Source organism: Cibotium barometz, chromosome 38 (assembly GCF_041138505.1).
Source record: "Cibotium barometz isolate CiBa-2024 chromosome 38, ASM4113850v1, whole genome shotgun sequence".
In the NCBI taxonomy this organism is placed as follows: Eukaryota; Viridiplantae; Streptophyta; class Polypodiopsida; order Cyatheales; family Cibotiaceae; genus Cibotium; species Cibotium barometz.
The window spans coordinates 41,161,952-41,184,528 of NC_141083.1; the positions used below are offsets into that span (position 1 = coordinate 41,161,952).

The window sequence follows — 22,577 nt, forward strand, 5'->3', positions numbered from 1 at the left end:
CATTGTACCCACATCGAAGTACTCTTCCATTGCTTCAATCCACTTCTCCACAGTCTCGCCCAAGTTTTCTCCTTCACTCCAAACTGCGATCTATGAAGAGTTTTACGAACATCCAAGTCGAGCACTTCCTCATCGAGTTAGGGGTTATCATTCCTACCACAACGACCTCGATCCATGATCCTATTAATACGAAAATTCTTGTTAGTCCTTTTATTTACAATTCAAATCCGACTTTAGATCCAACTGATTCTGGGTTCTTTAGATTGGTCAGCTCTCCACAGAATCATGGGATAAAGATCCCTTATATAGAACTCATTATTTGATAACAATTCATTCAAAATATATCATTTATATTCTTAACACAATAATGGTCCATCAGATCGAAAATTTCATCTCAACATTTCTCCATGGAAGTTTCAGTTATGTAGGTTTTTAATTTGTCATCCCTTAACTGGATCCACTAGGTCAAGTGTTAACAGTAGCAATCTGTTAGCACAATCCACTAATCTTGTAGTGATTTGCTGAAGTCCTTATCGTCATTCTGGTTACGAACATCATCAGATGGACTCGTCCCATTCATCCTCATTGCAGCTTTGCTCAGCTTATTACATTTCAACCAAAATTCAGGAATCATCATTTTTCAATTAGAATCCAAATCAACTCATCAGTTCTCAACCTGAATTTTAAAATCATATCAACCACATTTGAATTCATCATCTGGATAGCATTTATGCTTATAATTTCAAGTCTTAGATTTACTCATATAAACTGCTAGTAAAGAGCTGCAGTTATATCCTCGATATATATGAGTAGTCATGGTCCTTGGAATTATAAGGTAAATACCATCATGTCTAGGCCTCAAGCAAATCAGCGATTCTATACAATTGCGGTACTTCCATCTGAAGACCCAATTATCAATTTATGAATTTCAGTCTCAATATTAATTTGTATGAATTTCATCACACAATTCCAACCTGTTACTAATACTTCATAAATTTTTGATATTTTTGGCTTCTTAGTTGATTCACTTTAGTCAATTTGCTCTGATACCAGCTGAAAGATCCCTACCCCCTCCGCACAACAAATTCGGGGGTGCTAGCAGTGGAAGTAGCACTTCTTGCACGGGCTAGGATCCTTCACTCGTGGGGCCTCGCCCATGGACTAATCCCTTCAAGAGACTAATCCCTTGGTTCTTCAAAAATCGAACCCGGAAAAACTTTCCCCTAGCGGAAGGCACGGGCGATTCCTCCACGATATTTGTACTCTAATGTAGTCAGGGTCATTACTGACCAAACTAATTCGACCGAACTTACGAGTCACTTAGTCAGATCAAGGAAGAAACTTGCACTTGGATCATAGAAACCAAGGCTTTTTTCCCTATCAAGAGGCACAACCATTGATTCTTTTTCCATAGAACAATTACTATCTGATATTTACTTCATCTATCATACTATAACAGAGTTGAGTCTCATTTTACGGATCCATCAGTCCAGCCTAACCCCATCCAGTGCCATGGATTAGCCAACCGCCCAACCACTGTAGTGATGGGATCCAATTAGGAATTTGGTTAGGTTTTGTCCCAGGTACTAGGGAAAAGAGTTCCCAGGCCCCCTAGCCGGATATTCATGCTTAACTAAAATCCTTCTTTAATTTTTAAGTAAAATATACATTATTTAAGCATCCCAATTTTTCTCTTACTTCATTGGAATACATGGATTTCCATTGTCATGGGGTTACTCTTTTACCATAAAAATAGATTACTAGAAATTTCTCTGTTTCCTAATTAACATAAAAATTCAATTTTCATGATTATAATGAGAATAATTCAATTAATATAGGATGATTAATCCTAGAATATGGTAGGAAGTCCTCTTTTCATATTATGAATGAAAATGATTTATGTGTTAATTTTGGAAAAATTTTATCATAGCTCCATTGCTATTACTGATAATTCTCAATAATTTGAAAGCATAAAGGTTAGTAATATCCCTATGATTAGAATAACCATTAACTGGATCAATATCCAATTATGGACTTGATTCTTAATTTTTACATGAGTTAAATAGCATAAAAGCATTGAAAAGCCACTTATTTGGCCTCTAATTTGACAAGCATAGAAATTACTTTTAGATTAGAGAATTGCTTCATGAGAAGCTTCATTTGAATATAGAATAGGTCATAGGAATGACCATTCTTTGGGGGGAAGAGAGAGACATGCTTAAAAAAACCATTTAATTTAAGCATAAATGAAAATTTATGTGTTTTATCACCACAATTCATTAAAGAACTTCAATTGTATTAAAAAGCCATTCAATTGAATGCTTCTCAAGCTTGAGAGGGGTTGAGAAAAGCGAAACGTTTGGAGATTAAAGAAAAAAACCATAAACCACATTTTACCTCCTATATTACCTGATTCTTTGATCAAAGTAGAGGTCCCCAACGAATCAATTGGTTTGGTATGTTGGTGAAGTCTCCAAGGAAGATTGAAGAGAGAGAGAAGCTCCAATCTCTTCAATTTGTAGAGGATTTTTAGAGGATAATAGAAAATATCATTATTTCAGTACAATACTGGCATGGTATAGTTCTCATATTTTTTTACAAATGGCTAAGGATCTATTTATAGGTCAGGGAGGCCTCTCACCAAGTCCAACTAGTTCCTAGAATTTTCCAGGTTCAGTTTGGCTGCATTTGGACAGATTTGGACCTAGTTTGGGGCCCTTTTGATTTGGTTTGATCTAGGAGAGAGGAGAGATAAAAATATCACAATATTTTTGAGTTTAAAACTCCACCACACATGTGAAATAGGCACCTCCTTGAAGAGCCCCCTTCTCCTTACCAAGGATTCAAAATTGAATCATTATACCCAAAATATCTCATTTTTTTAGTAATACTCATAGTTTTTTACTAATAAACCTTGTCCTTAGTCACCTCTTTATCTCATGTGAGCATTTACTCATTTTTGGGGGTTTTTCTTTTATAAATTGGATTTATCTCCTCCCCACACTTGGATTGATCCTATTGGCTCATAGGAACCTTAATTAGAGCATAATTCAAAAGTTCTCAAAATCTGGACCCTTAGGCTAAGGTCCTTTATACTTATTTTCAATTAATTCCAAATGCACATTGGAAAGTTCTTTTTGAATTTCTGTTTTAGGAGAAACCATTTTAGACACTAGTGTTAAAATTAGAGCAATGTGATGAGCTATGGTGGATCAAATACTAGAATCAACATCATTAACAAAGTGATTAGATAATAATTAAGACATAATTAGTGAGTAATTAACTAATAACTTAATGTAGGCATGGATAATCAAAGTGATTAGATAATAATTAAGATGTAATTAGTGAGTAAAACACCATATTAGTGAATTTGGGAATTTCCCAATTCCCATTTTTGAATACTTAAAAAAGGGGACATGGATAACATGCTTGTAAGTTTCTCAAAACCCTATCATATGACCTATCGTTGGAAAGCGCTTGAAAAATGGAATCTAAAGAGCTATAAAGCGCTCATTTTGGATTAGTGGTGTTCAAGTTATGGTTAATCCAAACTTTTGACCACATGTCTCAAACTTGTTGGAAATTCCCATATTCCCCAATATGGTGTTGTAATTAACTAATAGCTTAATGTAGGCATGGATAATCTAAAACTAGCAAATTCTTACTAGGCCAATGCCTCAATTTATAGTGTTTACATCCAAGCATCAAATCCCACTGATTTCTCCTTGATTCACTCCACCTCTTTTGCTTAATTCTCTCCACCTCTCCCAGAATATCTCCACACTTCCTAAATCTTCTCATGCTACCCTTTATTCTCTCCCAATAGATTCTTCTCACCTTTTCACAGGTTCTCTCACATTTACACATTCTCTTTTACAGCCTCTTGCCAAGGGCTTGTTCCCGCACACACCCTATTCACTTGTGTATTTCAACACCTCCCCTCAAGTGAATACTCCTAGCACACTTGGACCCTATACCAAGTTTCCCTCTTACTTGATAGTCCGCGAGACCAGTGTCTAGCACACCTCCCCTCAAGTTAACTTAGCACACTTGGACCCCATACCAAGTTTCTCTCTTACTTGATAGTCCGCGAGACCAGTGTCTAGCACACCTCCCCTCAAGTTAACTTAGCACACTTGAACCCTATACCAAGTTCCTCTCTTACTTGATAGTCCCGCGACGAGTGCCTCAAGTCCCTAAACTCATAGTCCTTGACACTCTCTCTCTGTGTCCAAGGCTTACTACTAGGGATTTAATATTCACGTGATCACAAGATTTTTTATGATAATAACACATGTGAACAAGTTATTCACATGTTCTCATGTTACTGTTCACAAAATAACAGGTCACTTGCCATTTGGGAACCCCTTAAAAGCTTGGCTACACATGGGAATAAGCTATTCACATGTTCTCATGTTACCATCTTCACATAATAGCAGGTCAGTGGCCACCTAAGAAGATTTTTTATGCGTGACAAAGATAAATTTTTTTAGGCCCTTGTGAAAGCTTTGTGAATATAACATGTGATTACAAGATTTTTTGTGTTATTAACATGTTCACATGTTCTCGTTTACGTCAGTGAAATCCCTGCTTACTACAAGTGCTCGCGACCTTGACTAAAGTGCTTACACATACATCTACCACATGTGGCCTACATCATCGGTGGCTCACAGGTGGTTTTACTTTATTGGGGCAGGTTTTTTATGGCAGGTTACATTGGGTTGTGGAGTTTCTCTCTCTCTCTCTCTCTCTCTCTCTCTCTCTCTCTCTCTCTCTCTCTCTCTCAGAAAAGATGATCTGACTCCACTTCCTTTGGAGCCTCCATGAAGTTTGTCGATGTCGTTCCTTCTCCACTGGGTTTGCTGTAGCAGTCTCTTGCCATGTGTCCTAGCTTTCCACAGTTGTGGCAAGTGAAGGTCCTTCCTCCTACTCTACCTCTTCCTCGTCCTCTTCCTCGTCCTCGTCCTCGTCCTCGAGAGAATCCTCCTCAGGTGAAGAATGCCTTTTCTTCTCCTACTGTTGAGTCGAGCCATTTCTTCTCTTTGCCTCTGCTCTCTTGCTCTAGTAGAGCTCCTTCTATCTCATGTAGCTTCAATTCAGGTACAATTTTTAGTGTTGCTACAATGTTTTCATATTCACCTTCATCCACACTCTTCAGAAGAAGCACTGCTAGTGCCTCATCATCTTCTTCCTTTTTGCCGATAGCTGCCACCAGTGCTTAATGCTTTTATATCTGTTCAAGTGTGTGATTAAAGGCTCACTTTCCTTCATATCCAATTTGTAGAATTGCATTAATAGATTTATCTTTGAATTTTTAGCTTGTGTGCCAAATAATTTATTGAATTCATCCCATGCATCTTTTGCCCATTGTATCCTTGTGATGTGATGAATGATTTCATCATTTAAAATGAGTGCAATAAGTCCCAATGCTTTTTCATTCTTGCTCTTCCACTCATTTTCCCCTCTCACCTCTGGGCATTCATCTCTTCCCTCAACTAGCCCCCACAAATTCTTCCTCATGAGCAAATACATGGTTTTTGTTTGCCATGTGTAAAACTGCTCCCCATTTTGGCTATCTCTTGTATTATACTCATGATGATGTGAAGAGGGTCAAATTTCAAGATTCAAGGGCAGTGTCTACCCTTTTACAACTCAATCTAGTGTTTAAGAGATGATTACAATAGATTTATCAGCATAAAATCACCAGAAATTACATTAAATCAAGGATAACCAATTTTTGTACGGAATGGTTGGAGTATCAAACCAACTCCGAATTGCAATCTAAAGTTATAGGAATCTGTATCAGATACCTAATGGTTAATTTAAACCCTCAATTGTACCAAAATATAGTGATTAGCACTGATTAGTCATTGATTAGCAAATTAATCCTCTATTTTGTGTGCAAAAAACAGAGTATGCGGGGAGCCCAGATCTGGGACCTTAGACTTCAAATGAACTCAAATCCTTTCAAGGCCATCAATAGCAATTAGTCTAGTAGAGGATTAAGCCAAAAAACACAAGATTTGACCAAACATTGAATGTTTAATCTCTATTTTACCAAAGTCACCTGCAGATTTGATGAAGAGCTTGGATCTCACTATAGACTTGATCAAATCAAATTTTGACTTCACCAGCTTGTAGAGTATGCTTGAAAACCCTCGGGGCTAAGAGGAATTAGACCCATTTGATTGGATGAAGTAGAGATCTTATTTTTCACTCAAAAAATAGGCACTTGACAAAATCGCGATTTCTCCTGCATCCATCGGTGGTTTGCGCTTCTGATTCAATGAACTGAATCGTGGAGAGACTAGCTATGTTGGGCTAGAAGGGTTTGGGCTAATTTTGAGTGTGCAAGGAGAGGGAGCTCCTCCACTAGCTGGGGGTACAGAGGTTAGTTGAAAATAACTAAAATTTTTGATTATTTTCTAATTATCTACTAATCCTAATTAACTAGATAGTGGGCTCATAAACTTGATGGATTCTAGGCTTGGCTCTGATACCATGTTAAAATTAGAGCAATGTGATGAGCTATGGTGGATCAAATACTAGAATCAACATCATTAACAAAGTGATTAGATAATAATTGAGATGTAATTAACTAATAGCTTAATGTAGGTATGGATAATCAAAAACTAGCGAATTCTCATTAGGCCAATGCCTCAATTTATAGTGTTTACATCCAAGCATCAAATCCCACTGATTTCTCCTTGATTCACTCCACCTCTTTTGCTGCTTGATTCTCTCCACCTCTCCCAAAAATATCTCCACACTTCCTAAATCTTCTCATGCTACCCTTTATTCTCTCCTAGTAGATTCTTCTCACCTTTTCACAGGTTCTCTCACATTTACACATTCTCTTTTATAGCCTCTTACCAAGGGCTTGTTCCTGCACACACCCTATTCACTTGTGTATTTCAACAACTAGGAGGATTTTTATATCCAAAATTATCTCAATTTTGGATTATCTCTCTCTAGACATTTTCTCTCTCTAGGTCAAAATAGAGTAAAACAGAATCTTTCTTTTATTTCAAAGACGGGAATAATTACAAGATCAGAAGGGGAGGTTCTTAGACCTGTACACCTAGAAAGTTGGAGGGAGGAATCTTACAAGTACAAGGTATGGCTAGTTTGCCAAAGGTTTTACAGAAGTTGAAGGTTTTGACTTTTAGGAAACTTTTACTCCTATACCCAAGTTAACCACAATCCATACCATTCTCACGTAGCTACCTAGGTTTGTGGTTCTTGATTTTGAGAGAAAAGTTTGTAGGTAACTTATGAAAGGCACTCTACAAGTTGAAATGGGCCTTATGGGCATGCTACAAAAGGATTGATGCTTACTTTATGATTATTGATCTCTAACATAGCCCTTTAGATTCAATTTATATATTGTGAGAAGGGAAGATATATGGTCATTGTTATCTCTTAGTTTGGGATGGATTTATTGGATCAGTAAGAAACAACCCACAATTGCACGTGCATTAACAGAGATAGAGTATAAAACTACATGCCTTACATCACCACTACCAATCCGGGGCATAGCTCCATGTTGTTGTTCAGAAGTGTGGTACCATAGAGCACATGTAGAGGTAGGGAGTGAATAGGTGAGGATGAAGCCATATGGCAAAAGTGGATTATCCCACATGCATGGAACAAGCAAAGATGTACTCTACCCATATAAAAGGGGTCATTTTCAAGTAATGAAAGTACGTACAAGCAAATATCAAGCTTCTCTAAGAGTGCAACTTTATCTATCTTTAAACCTAATTAGCTTGACAATGTGATCATCACTTTGTTTCACATACTCTCATCATGATCTTGCTTAGGCATCATCCACCTTAGGATTAAGTTAATCATGTGTCATTAGTGTGTTCTTAGTGTGTAATTCGTCTAACTAGATTCTTATAGGAGGTACCATAAATCTTCACATGGTATCAGAGCCACCCCCTCCTCTTCATGAGCTTCTCCATTCAAGTTCATTGCACTCTCTTAGCTCATTAGTTATGTTTAGTCACTAATCCATTACTAATCCCAACCTTATCTTCATCTCCCTTCTTGTGGTTCACAATTGCAAGGCTCGATTCTTCTCATTCTCGTAGCCATTATTGAATCCCTCCTAGCCACATATCCAACATAGTAGGGTGACCAAGCACACTAGTGGGTTTTGCCAAATTTACTATCTATAGGTCTAATTTTGCGCTGGGGGCTATCGGACTAGTCTTTTGTACCATTGGATATTTTGCTTCACATTACCTCAAGTCCCTTTAAAATCTTGTTAGCAAGCATAAGAGGAAGGCTCAGTATTAATTTCTTGCAATTTCATGCACAAACCCTGCCAAAGTAGCATAAAAATAGGTCACAGAAAATCTACGTAGATCCACCATTTTGGTGTGTTTTGAGGTGGTTTGGTTACTCAAATCATTCATCCTCATCAAGGGGAACAATCTTGGGGTTAAAAATCCCCTTCAATGTTTTCTTTCACAAGCTCAATTTGAACCTCCATCTTCTTGACCACCTGATCACTGTGATTAAGATACACACAATTAATAGAAATTGGGTATAATTGGGGATACAATTGAGCAATTAGAGTTGCATTTAGTGTGTTTACACATAAAAAGAGCTAACTTTGCATCGGGGCTATCCTTAGGAAGCTCTAGAAGAAAATTTTAAAAATTAGAAGCACACACTACTGGGTCAAAGCATGTAAACGTGCTAAAAAAAGCATGTCTCAGGACAGTGCTAATTAGCATAACTTTTGGATGTGCTAACTAGATCCAAATATGACCCACAATGCAAAATTTCCTATCATGCTATATATCATTGGAAAGATTTTGAAACAAAGAATGTTGATGTATAATCTCCGACAAATTATGATTTGATTTGGAAAAAATTTACCACGTCCATTTTTTTAAGCTACCACTACTAACAATTGCAAAAAGCATGGCACGTTAACATGCTTTCATCCTACTTGAATTTCATCTTGTTTAAAGCATTCATGTTTGCCAAGTAATATGAGAATAGACGCTGCCAATTGAAGCATTATAAGCTCATTGGTAAGACCTTCTCATTAGGGCAACATCAACAAGCATCACTTTGCATGTATTCAATGGGGAAGGGTTCCACACCTGGGCTACACAGATGAAGTATCTTCTAATGCATAAGAAATTTTCATCACATTGACTCTAAGGAACACGCAAAATATGCATGGGATACATTGAATCTCGTGTTTGGAGCTAAGGGAAAGAACCATTAAATTCATTTAAAGATTTTCTATGGTCTAGAAATGAACTTGAATGAATCTTTGGCTCACTTTGTCAATAAAATGAAAAGCATCATGACTTATCTAGATGGCATAGATACTAATATTGGAGATAAAGATACAGTTGCAATAATCCTAAAAAGCATGCCACAGGAATACAATGCACTTTTCACAACCTTGAAGAATCTACCAGAGCCAACATTCGATGAATGTGTCTCCTTCCTTTTGGAGAAGGAGAGAGAATTAAAAGGAAGAAATCCCAACACTGTTGAGCATGCATTGTTCAACAAAAATAAATTTGAAGTGTCACAATTGTGGCAGAAAAGGACACTTTCAAGATGAATGCAAGTTCAAAGATAAGGCAAGGTGTAATCACTTTTGCAACAAGTTTGGGCGCAAAGAAGAAGATTGCAGATTGAAGAAAAACGAAGGCAACTTTATGGGGACTACTTTGATCACTAAGTACAAAGAGGTCCCTAGATAACAGCTCTTCTAAAGAGAAAGGAGGCAAACATCACCACGACCTTGGTCATCTATTGTAAACCTATCTTATCATTTCATCTTGTTTGTTGTGTGTATCTACCCATCCACTTGAGAGTAGCCAGTTGAGCACCCATGGGGGGGGTAATGATTGTTGTATCTCACATCCAACCACCTTGAGTAGCCTAGAGATATGGCAACAAGGGGGGGTGTTGAGAAGTGTGGTGCCATATAGCACATGTAGAGGCAAGGAGTGAGTAGGTGAGGATGAAGCCATATGGCAAAAGTGGATTATCCCACATGCATGGAACAAGAAAAGATGTACTCTACCCATATAAAAGGGATCATTTTCAAGCAATGGAAGTATAAGCACATCTCAAGCTTCTCTATGAGTGCAAGTTAATCTATCTTCTTGTTGCAACCTAATTAGCTTGTGATCATCACTTTGTTTCACATACTCTCATCATGATCTTGCTTAGGCATCATCCACCTTAGGATTAAGTTAATCATGTGTCATTAGTGTGTGTAATTAGTCTAACTAGCTTCTTGAAGGAGGTACCATCATCTTAATAGCTGTAGCCCCATGTCTCACTAGTGAGAGAATGTAGTGAGAGAGTGGCTACAATAGGAGTGAATGCTGCGGGAGTGCCATATTGCAGGGTGCAACTATACATTTGACTATGTATGTGGCTATAGCCGCATACTGAGATAATCAAAACTTAGACTCTCCCACACCATGTACAACCTAGATTTTAGCTTGCCAATCTTAGCGTCTCTCCTCCCTTCCCGCCAAGGCCTACACCAAAAAGACATAGTTCTTGTCCTTTCACCTTCCCTAACTCAAGCAAGAAACTCATGCTCGCTTACCTTTGTGTGCTTTCAACTCCTTCATGCTCTCTTCCCTTTATGTGCCTCCATCTCCCCTACCTCAAGTAAAAAATTCATGAACTCATGCTCAAGGAAAAGTTTTCTCCTCTAGTATTGCTCTGCTTTTTTTAATTTTAGTCATTCATATGAATATGTAAGATTAGATTGAGGTGGCTAGACTTATCTTCATATTTTTATTCTTGTCTTCTTCTTCTTCTTGACACTTCTCTATCTCTTAAAGAGATTTACTCTATCTGTTTTAAATCTGCTTTTATGGTAGGTAAACTTTTAAATGTTTTTTAATTAAATTTATTATGTTTGCTTTTTTTGCAAGTTAAGAATTTATGGTAAGCTTTAATTCAACAAACCAATCAAAAGGCAAGCCTTTCTTTTTATTTATAATCATATTTTTTTATTTTTTCATCTTTTTGATTTTTTGCTTTTATGCATAATGGTTTTTATACATTATGTTTAAGCCTGATGCTTTTACCTCATTTCCTTGTTTTATATTGTAGGTCTCTCCTTTTTTGAGCCCAACTCTTCTCAACTACTTGAGGTAAGTCCTTACACCTAATCTCATTTTCTATTTAGGTTTTTCTTGTTTACACCCTTAGGTGCTAGGATTTAGAGTTAGTTATGCCAATAAGCTCTATGCACGCTCTCTTTATGCATGCATAAAGCATGATCTATAGTCTATGCTCTATACATATTTCTCTCTTTATTCATGCATAGAGTATGCATCCTCTATGCATATTGCTCATATGCATAGAGCATGCATATTATGAGCAATATGCATGCATAAAGAGAGAAATATAATACTCTATGCATGCGTAATAAGAGCAATATGCATAGTCTATGCATACTCTAGGTATACTCTAGGCATGCATAGAGTATGTATTGATCATAGGCTCATGCATACAATATGCATGTATATTGCTTTTATGCATAGAGTATGCATGCTCTATGTATATTACTCATAGGGTTTGTGTATATTACTCATAGGTCTATGCATAGTCTTTATGAATAGAGTCTATTGTATAGTCTTTGTTGAAGCTTAGAAGAATATATGACTCTATTCATAAGATTCTATGCATAGAGTCTATTACATAGTCTTATGCATATGACTCTATGCATAGAGTCTATTGCATAGTCTTATGCATAAGAGTATTTACGTTTATGCTTAGGTAGATGCAAATAACTTGCGATGTGATGTTACATGTAAAGGAGGAGTAGATATCCCAGTAGTCTTTGTAAGTATATTATCTTTTAAGAAATAAAGATTACCTTATCACAATGTATATTATCTTATCTTTTAACATTAGTTTTCTAGCTAAGTAGAACATAAATATGCCTTTTTAGGGATTTGCTAAAAAATTCATATCTTGTTATTGGGAGCGACATTTTAGCAATTTTCTTCTAAGGCATGTCTTCATGAATCTAGAGAACCTTAGAAAATTATTAAAATGATAAAAATAACCTTGATAAATCACCATAAGTAGAGGTATATACAACACTATAATCTAAACAGGTTAGGAATTTAAAAAAGTAGGTTCCTCCATGCAAGAAAAAACATGACCTTGACCTATTATGAATTTCTCCTAAACCTTACATAGTATTTCAAAGATGAGAGATAGATTTTTTTGATGCGTTAATAATTAATTCAATTAAATTTACTTCTTAGAACCTCTTTAGTTGTTGAGCCTTTTAAACCCAAAATATGACAATAGTGTGAGAATATGTGGTGATTTAGTTTAGTTATACTAATAAATCAATGTCTCCACTTAATTAATAGATCAAGAATACATATCTAAATATTTCAATTTAGTTAGGAGACAAGGTGATGGTTTCAACTTTCAAAACTACATTGATAACAAAATAGCACATGTGAATCCTTGCTTATATTTGGATTATCTAGTGAGAAAATTATAAAAATGCTACTTATAGCTATTATATAAAATGATTCTAGAGGTATTCCACTTATAGAGGTATTCCACTTAAAGCCTTACGAGATGATTTAAAATGTATGAAGTAGTCTCTTATTCCATAGTAATAAATATGGTTCAAAATTGTAAACTTTCATCTAAAATAAAGTGCCTAAAAGGATAGATGTATATGTGATTAGCTCTTACAAAATGCACTAGTAAAGCATAACACTTTGGAGTTTCAATTGATTTTTGAGCCTAAGATGGATTATATTACCCCATATATATGTTTAGAAAGCAATGCATATCCAAAAACTTTGGAAAGCAATGAGAAATTGGGTAATTAAAGCCGTTGATCCAAATATAGTCCAAACTGCTTTAACACCATTTTAGACAATTTGGGAAAATCCCAATTTCTATTTTAAAACTTACAAGAAAGGACGTCTCCTATGCTCACCAAAACCCCATCATGTGACATATCATTGGAAAGATCTGGAAAAATGCAATCCAAATATATCTTGTTCGACAAATTTGGACTTAAGTATCTCAAGATATTCAAAATTTAAATCCAAGTACCTTGTTCCCAAAGTAGTGGGATTTTCCCAAATTCTTTGGGATTGTGTTCTTTGCATTATGACTATAATTTGGTCAATGAATTCTTATGAAATTGAAAAGCCTAGAGGTAACCAATGTGATCCCAAAAAATCTCAACTTTCCTTTACTATGTACCTAATGATATGAAAAAAGTAAATCTTTAATTTTCACTATCCATGTGTTCTAAATAATTCAATAAAGTTGGTTAGTAAAAATATGACATAAATATGTCCACACAAGAGGTCATCATGTTCACGTAGGTCGAGATGGTGTATTGTTCAAAGATGACAAAGTACTCTGCATACATCTTCACAAAGGCTAGTAGGGGTTGGATGATTTTTGTGTTATGATGAAAGATCCTACTTCTTCTAAGTGTTCGCTTATATACAATGCATGTTGTATTCTCTCAGAGTACATATATACTCTATATAGGAAAATGAAAAATGATCCACACAACTAAAGAAGACGAGAGATGTATGAGAGAAGGGGCATGAAAACGGAGGAGGTCACAACCTTGGGATATAGGTTCCAAAAAAAAAACACGATGTTCTTGGATTTTGTGCATGTGGAGAAAACTATAATGTTACCCATGTAAGTAGGTTAGTGTAACCCTATAGAATTTATCCATGTGCCTAAAACTGAAAACACAAGCTTTAAATGAACACTTGGTGCCCATCCACTTATGTTACACGTATCACAGATTACCTCATTCAATAGGTCAATAATGTTTATGAGATTTAGATGTGTTAGAATGCATAGCTCTAAAGGTATTTGGTGATGTGTTTTCTTTTCCTTCTTACACACAAACTTCAATTTTCTTTGTAGAGTTCAAATTTCATGCTGCAGTTGGTCGCTCGTAGAACCTCCTCACCGCACTCATAATCTTGACGGCATCGACTCCGTGGTTCACGACCTGCACATTTATCACAATTAACGTCGCTTAGCACTATACCAATATACCACCCTCGACAACCATAGTTTCGCCAATAATTAATCAAAACCCCCCTTCCCCGCCCAGCTAATTACTTGGAAGAAACCCCACCCCTCGCAGGCCCGCGCAATCTCAGCAACTATTGACGCCGGCAACTCGGGCGTGCGACACGTCTATCACAGGGATCTCTTCGTTCGTACACACTTCTTGCAAGGCCGGACGCTCGTCAATTGACCTCACGTAGTGGGCGGGCGCGCCCGTCACGCCTTCGTCCAGCATCTCTTTCACTCACTGTATAAATTTGAATTTTTAAAAAAATTACCATTGGTAACAAAGTCAAAAACCTAAGTTACTGTTTGAAAACTTTCTAGATTTATAAAAATTCCAATTGGTTACTTTTATGTTTAAAATGGTAACAAAAATCAATTCTATAAGTATATAATAAAATGACTAAAAACTAAAAAGAAAATATTATTTACCCCAAAATTTGGAATACCATATGATTTGTACCTATTTTGTCATAAGACACATAGACTCTCTCTCTCTCTCTCTCTCTCTCTCTCTCTCTCTCTCTCTCTCTCTCTCCCGAGTCCCCCCCTCTATGTCCTCCATAATTATAGTTTGTATGTGTGTGTGTGTGTGTGTGTGTGTGTGTGTGTCGCCCTCCTACTCAACTCTACCATCCGTACACCTCCCAACAAACCACGCCATTGGTGGTCTAGAAAGAACCCTTAGTGCTAAAAGCAACAGCAAAAATATCAGCCCACAAATGAGACTCGGTAAGCTTATGTCCCAACATTACATTTCAAAATTTTAAAAATTTAGAAATTCAAAAATTTAGAAATTCAAAAAGCTGCTCAGGAGTCACTTAATGAAGGGAGGTCCATCAAAATAAAGCAAAAGCTAGCCCAACAAATGTACAAACCAGCCCACCATTGGTGGCCTAGCAAAAACCTTAGTGCCAAAACCCACAAGAAATACGTATTCCCACAAATGAGACTTTCTAGGCTCATGTCTCGGGAGGACGACTTTACATTTCAGAAAATTCAAACAAATTCAGAAAATACAAGTTGTTCCTTTGGCATCCACCAATGCAAATGATATGACTGGATACCTTCAAACCAGCCAAATTTTTACCTTCCTATATGTATCCTAACCATGGCCTATACATTCACTTGTCATGGACAAGCTACCACCATAACCCAAATGGCATATCGATTTGCAAGACATCCAAAAAGTGAGCAACAATACCATATAAGCATAAACTTTGATCTTAAACATCAGCGAACCACATCATTCATGCAAGATTTTTCCTACCATGTAGTGCTAAATAGGATCAAAATTTGCAAGATTTATCAAATTTACAAGAGCTCGAAAATGAAGCGAAGGCAAGGGAGCTGATTGGAGAGGTGTACAATAAGCTAACAAGAGAAATAGGAGATAACAAAGAGCAATAGCTGAAGTAAGAGTCATCGAAACCAAAAGACATGGTCGTGAGAGAGTTCCAGGTGAAAAGGAAGAAAACATTGTAGCTCGATGATGTCGTCTACCAAGGCCTTCGACCATGCTCCTTCATATCATACAATATACTTTCCACTCTTTTCCAATTAACTTCCTCATATGGAACCTTTATCATAGAAATCATCATGTGAGCATCCAACGTGTCAAGATGCAAGAGACTACGTAGCTTGGATTTCACTTCATTTTTCTTCCAAAAACCTCTTTCACAAGTGGCTGTACTCACTGGCACAACCAAGATTCTTTGCCATAACCTCATAATGGTAGGAAAGTCTTCGAACCCGTGAGTAGCCCCTCCTTTGAGTAGCTCGCATCTAAAATGCAATACTTCCATGCACCAAGCATACTTTTGTGTGGACAAGCATTATACAAGGTTTCCACAAAACCTTCCCTTTCATCATAGCATGGTGTAGGATCTACACCCGTAGTGACATGCTCAAAAAGAGTCTTCAGCCATGCAGAAGTTGATTCTAATCGTCTTCTCGTATGATCTGGATATCCAACTGGCTCGAAGAACTTCATGGCCTTGAACACATCAATGTCACTAAGTCTAGTGTCAAGAGCTTCAAGTAGGTGTTCCACATGCTGCCATGCTAGATCCTTCCATGATTCAAGTGATCCAGACTCATCATTTTGAGCATTTTCTCCTTTCATGAGATCTTTTATAGATCTCCAAGTGATGGGAAAACTCTTGATACCTCCACCCGTTGTTTCGAAGCCCATGAATCCAAATGAGCTTGTGCCTTTCAAAAACTTACTCAACCTCGTAGAGTTTTTAGCAATCTCGCTTTGAGGATCCAAGTACCTTGTATGCAAGATGGTTTTTATTGTTTGAAACTTTGACCCAAGAGATGAAACATCAACGATGTTCTCTTGAAAGACCTTGCTCAAGATGTTCATTTGCTCCAAAACATCAGCAATATAATGAAATAGAAATTGAACTTGATAGGAGACCAAAGCCTCATACTCCGGATGATGATTGACATTCCATTGCTCCAAGATAGCAGGCATGACTTCCACAATGCGAGCCATTACCAAGCCTCTTGAAAGCCATCGACGAACACTATGGAGTTGCAAAATTTTTACGTCATGTAGTTGGAACTCCTTCAATAGCTTTGAAAACTCGGAATGCCTATTACTTGACTTACCAAGCCAACTATAGATTTTCCCAGCTAGGTTGTCCATAAACTCCATTTTTGGAAATTGATCAGCAGCATCTTTGGCTGCCAATGCCTCCCTATGTGCAATACAATGGATAGCAAGAAGAGAAAGAAATGTTCTTTGAAGCCGACAAACCACACCTTTTCTTTTCCCTATCATGGTGCTACAACCATCCGTAGCAATGGCTACAAATCGGTGTTCGTTTAGCTTCAAGTCTCCCATGAGTTTGATGATGGCATTGTATATTGTTTCACCATCAGCCTTTTCTATCTTCAATAGCTACAAGAAGTTCACCTCAACATCAAGTTGTGATGTTAGGTAAGTAACATAGACAATCAAGTGCTTCTCCAAGCGTGGATCGGTGCTTTCATCTACGGATAAAGAAAAGAATGCACTCCTTCTCAACTTTTTCAATAATTCACCTCTTATGTGATCACAAATGGCACTGAGCATCTCTCTTGCAACCATAGCATTTCCATAGGTTCCATAGCTGTCACTGATAGGAATAAAAGGCGTTTTCATGAATCTCAAGAATTCTATTAGCCTTGGGATTCCATTCAAACTCTTCCCTTCCAAAGCCTTGTAGTAGACGGCCTGGATAACACTTACAACTTGAGATCTATAGACTTCTCCACTTCTTTGCAAGCCAGTATCTATTGCTCCAACCACCTTTCCACCATCTTTTTGTAGCTTCTCCAAAATCCTCTCAGCACTTTGATGCTGATTTGTTTCTTCATGCCTCTTAAATGCTCCACGATGCATAACATCTGACCCTATAGTTGAAAAAAGGTTTCTCTTTTTTGCTGCTATACAAACCGTGCACTTCACCACTAGCTCACCATCTTTAGAGCTAGGAGAGATCCATGGATGATGAAACCGCCATGAGTAGTAGATTCAGAAGTGAAGGAAGACCCTTCCCTCAGAACACTTTCTCAGGAGCCCCACCTTTTTCAAGGACTCAAAGGGATGAGGTTGTTGTCCGCATCACTCTCTTCTAGGTGAGCCATAGAATCATCGTTTTCTTTAGAAGTTGAGCAATTTTCTCCAAAGAGCTGCTCAAGTAGTTGTCTACGTCCATCTTGGTCAACATGGTGAGTTTTAGATGGATCTTGAGATGTTTGTGTTTGTGCGCCCTGATTTGCTGAAATTTGAGATGGTTTTGCCCACTAACCAACCACTCAAATTCGATTGTTTGAAAGTTCTTGTTTGGCAAAGTTAAACATTCATATGAATACATAAAAATGTATAGATATGAGATTTACTTTTCTACCATCAATGTAATTACTTGTGTTTCTAGCCATGTTTTCTTACTCAATTCAAATCAAGATTTCCAAGCTAGAAGATACAAAGACATTAGCAACTTGTATTTGTCCAACCAACCAAAAGTAGCTTTTTGGCTCCTTGAATGTTACAATACCCTGCAATCTATTTACAATCAAGCAAATCGTGTTATTGAGAGATACACCATATCAACTTAGTTTGTCACATTTATCAAGACGTTATTGTTGTAGGAAAAATTCTTCCCCTACGAGAGTCATCAGCTGCCATGGGCTCCACCCTTCTTAGCGATCCATCTATTCTAAGCATTTAACATATTGCTATGCTTAGAGTTTTTCTCATGCATGCCTATGTTTAGAAATTGGAGGTAGGTGCAACTCACTTGCATGTATAGACATAAGAAAAAGAACTATGACAAGCGAGGCAGTTGGCAACAAAACAAGAGGAAGGGGGAGAACTATGGAGGTAATGCAATGGTGGAAATGGCAATGTGAGCTTAAGGTAAGCCACATAGGCTAGCTAGGGCTTGCGTTAGTTGACCAAGTCTTGGTCTCGCTCTCTCTCTCTCTCTCTCTCTCTCTCTCTCTCTCTCTCAACAATCATGAGCACAGAAAAAACAGAGCCTTGTTGAGAACTTAGAACTCGCAGGAAAGAACAGAGCCTTGTTGGAGAACTTGCACCTGAGTCACAGGAAAGAACAGCTCCCTCTTCTCTACCAACTCGAAACACCCGTTCAACTGTAGCTACGAGGCTCCAAGTCTCTCTGTAGTGAGTCTGCACTGCCCCACACCATCAAGCTCTCACTGCACCCCTCCTTGGTAGGGCTCTGCTCTAAACCTCCTTCATCTGCCACCCCATCTCCCTGTGATGGCCCACTACTCTGACCTCCAGCCGGCACCTCACTCGGCTCACGATTAGCTGCCGCCGCCACCTCCAAAGACTCTCCCTCCACCTGAGGAGTCAGGATTCTACCGCAAGGTCCCTCCGCCTGAGGAGTCAGGATTCTACTGCAAGGTCCTGTCTCCAAAATTTATGTGAGGATAATTGATAGGTCTTTGCACAAGCGGGCATATGAAACAGTCGGGGGGGTGACGAGTTGTGACTCCGATGTGAGAGATCATTGTCCTGTTCCAAGCTTTGTCGTGATTCTTTTCTGTATATATGTGTGCGTGTGAGAGAGAGAGAGAGAGATGGAGAGACTGTGTGTGTGTACTATCACTCAGACTCAGGAGTCAGGAGTCCCCAATCAAAGGTGCAGGTAAATGACAAAGAATGTGTCCATTTTGGGCATGTTCAAGTGTGCCATAGATTCGGCAACCAATGGCCAAATCTTGGCAACTACAGTAAACCAGACAGCCAAAGCCATTGCTTCCTGCCCATCACATTGTAGCTGCCAAACCTACAGGCATGCAGCAGGCATCCGTCCATTAGAAATGTCCTTTTAGCGCTACCACGCATAACATGACAAGGACGGCCACAGTTCGTCACATCATTTGAGCTTGTGAAACAGAAAGAGCCTAAAACTAGTCAAAAATTTGGGGGTCCCATTGGAGCATAACGTTTGATGTTAAGATCTTTTTATGTGGGCCACCATGCTGAGTAAACTCCAATGGGGAAGGCCATGAAAGGGATGTATGAGAAGGTGTGTGCAGCTTGATGTTCAAGGTTTTCTACATGACCACAGTGCTCAATTTCTATGGCTTCTTCCAAGGTGAAGGGCAGGACCGGGCCAAGGTGAAGGGCAGGACCGGGCCAAGGTGAAGGCTTCTCCTCCTCCCAAAATTTATAAGCTAAGGAATACTATGGTTTATGTGTTGTTTCTTCAGATTTCTTGATGGGGTGCCGGCCTGCAGTGTGTGTGTGTGTGTGTGTACGTGGAAATCCTTTAAATGCTAGAATTAGAACCTGCCTTTTCGTAACAGTAAGCATGTATCAAAATTGTCTCCGTTTATGAGATCCTTTCAATCAATACTATTCATTAAAAAGCCTTCTTAATAAGATCCTATCTAAGACTATAGCAGAATTGTGTTCTGAGAGATCTCTCGACACCATAGTTTTGTACTCAATGCATATACCATACGGTCATTTTATGGACATTTCCATGCTCTAGAGTTCCAAGCCTTCACCTTGGATGTGGCTATGGGTGTGGGGGGTGGGGGGAAAATGCAAGCAGTGATGTTTTAAAAGAAGATGCAAATGTATGGAGAGGTCTTACCTAGGATTAGGGGAGGTTGTTCAAAGTCTAGAATCTCCAGATCCAATGGTTGTGCAGAGCCGTTGGAGAAGCCAGAGGCAGCAGGGCTTGCATGCCTTTATTCAAGGCTGAGCCATTCAAAGAAGAGAGAAAATCAGACTAAATTATGCGCGAGGTACTAGCTCTCCTTGAGCAATTGTTATGCTACAATATATGTATTGGCAAGAGTCTAAGCTTTGAACCATAACATGTAGCTTATTGATTAACAGTGCTTCACCCAACAGAAAAAAAAGATGACCCAAATCACGCAAGACCACAAGTTTTTCAGAGGAGGATTTAAAAGAGGAAAAAAAATCCACAAACTGCAACGCAGTTTGCGCCCCAAGTAAATCATCTCGGAACCACTCACCGTGCACTGCACAAAGGAGAATCCAGTGCTCTCTCCCGAGCTTGAATGCTTCTGTGTAGTTAATGACCCCGGATTAACAGCCAATGCATGCAGTTGGCACCCCTGGAACGATTATCCATTTTTTTAGTGATGATTATACTTACCTTATTAATCCTATCGTCATCATTACACTTAACCAAATCCTAAGGATGTCTTATAATTCGCTCTTGTAAAAACCTTGTAGTATGATTGGCCATCACCGAAAATGAAGTCTATGGAACCTTCGATGTAGCAAGTCTCAAAGTAGTGGCGCCCATGATCATCGAAGAGGGTGTCCTGGTCGCCTAGTCACCAGCAATCCTAAGGGCCACAGCTTGTGCGCCAACAGATCCAGGTGCTGGAGCTGGTGCAGAGTTCTGCAGGCAAAATAGACCCATGCAAAAACTATCCAAGTATTTAAGGGTCCTTTCTCATGTTATATATATATATATATATATATATATACCCTAATGGTAATAATTTGTAAAATCTAAGTTACCATATGGTACTTCATAAGAAAATCTACGTTACCAAATGGTAACTATGTTTAGAATCAAGGTTACCACATGGTGATTATATCTTAAACTAGGATTACCATTGGTAACTTTTTCTAGTATTGGTTCCAAGGAAGTTACCAAATTTATACAGTGCTTTCACTTCGTTCACGTAAGCCGAAGCCATCTTTTCGGGAAAGAGGCAAAAACACACACACACACACACACACACCCGCACGGAAAAAGGAGCATCGTCCTTTTAAATGTTTACCTTTAAGCAGCGTCGATCAGCGTCGACGTGGCAATCATTGGCGCGCGTCCGTACTACAAGTGTGGACCCTACCATTACCATGTTCACTAAAAACATTTTTTACAACCAATACAAAAACCTTTGGTTTTAACTATGCTAAGGTTTTTTTTAATTAGATGAATAATTGCCCTCACTCAGTATCAGGCATCGGTCCCTGTAAAAACCATACAAGACGCTTTTTTTGGTATACCAAAACAACGATCTAACATGACAAGGCAAAGCAAGTATACAAATCATAAGGTTAAGGCTTGCTGCACTTACCATATCTACAATGTGCCCCCAATTGAGGTTGGTGCCTTCTCGCTCAAGCATCTCCAAAAGAAATTATGTGTTATGGCGGCGAGCAATGTCCTCTTTACCCGTTCCCGGCCGACCAACCACTTGATTCTAAAAGTACCAAAACAACAAGATAAGCATTGATACTTACAAAGTAGATATAACATCAGATGAAACATATAAGATAAATGTTGATACTTATATAAAGTAGACATGGAATGTGTCCCAACCGCCTCTTCCAAGGTGAGAGCTTCCTACGCTCTCCATTCGGGCTTTGGCCGCATCCTCTTGTTGCTTGTAGCGTTGGGGATTTCGAGCATGCTTTTGCTTCTCCTCATTCCAATCCTCGATGCTCATGTACCAAGGCTTCTCACCCCCTGCCTTCACTCTCCTAGTCACATCTCCCCGCCAATGTTTCATGTGATGTCCGCCATGTGGTCCTTTATCCACCTTATGGAGATGACATCACTAACCACCGATCGGCTTGTACTCATCCTTGATTTGATTTATGACTCTATCTTTCTTGTCTTCATCTAACTTTGGCCATAAAGTCAATGATCACGAGCATGGAGTGCTTCTAGCGCTAGATGGGAAAGGACGCTCACATGGGGGCGTAGACCCATCCGTGCCCCCACTTGGACAACAACCACCTCCACCTCCACTACTCGAGCATTGTCCTCGCAAGTGGACAAGCGACCTGAGGAGGGGTTCTAGCCGCTCTTTGTGGGGTTTCTACAGGTGAACTAGGGTTAGCAGTGGTGGTGCCCGATGGTGCGGGGCCAAAGTGCCCGCCCCTCTGCCAAAATATTGTTGTGCCATTGCTCTTTACTCAAGCATGGCTTGTGCTAAAAAACCCATAAACTGGTCAA

General features: G+C 38.6%; 1 long non-coding RNA gene across 1 annotated transcript in view; it reads right to left on the reverse strand.

Moving 5' to 3' along the window:
* Positions 1-14,155, reverse strand: part of LOC147616721 (uncharacterized) — an 84,655-nt gene extending 70,500 nt beyond the window's left edge. The window contains exon 1 of the long non-coding RNA XR_015262543.1: positions 14,146-14,155. This is a non-coding gene — a long non-coding RNA (uncharacterized LOC147616721). The remainder of the gene's footprint in view (positions 1-14,145) is intronic.
* Positions 14,156-22,577: the final 8,422 nt, after the last annotated feature.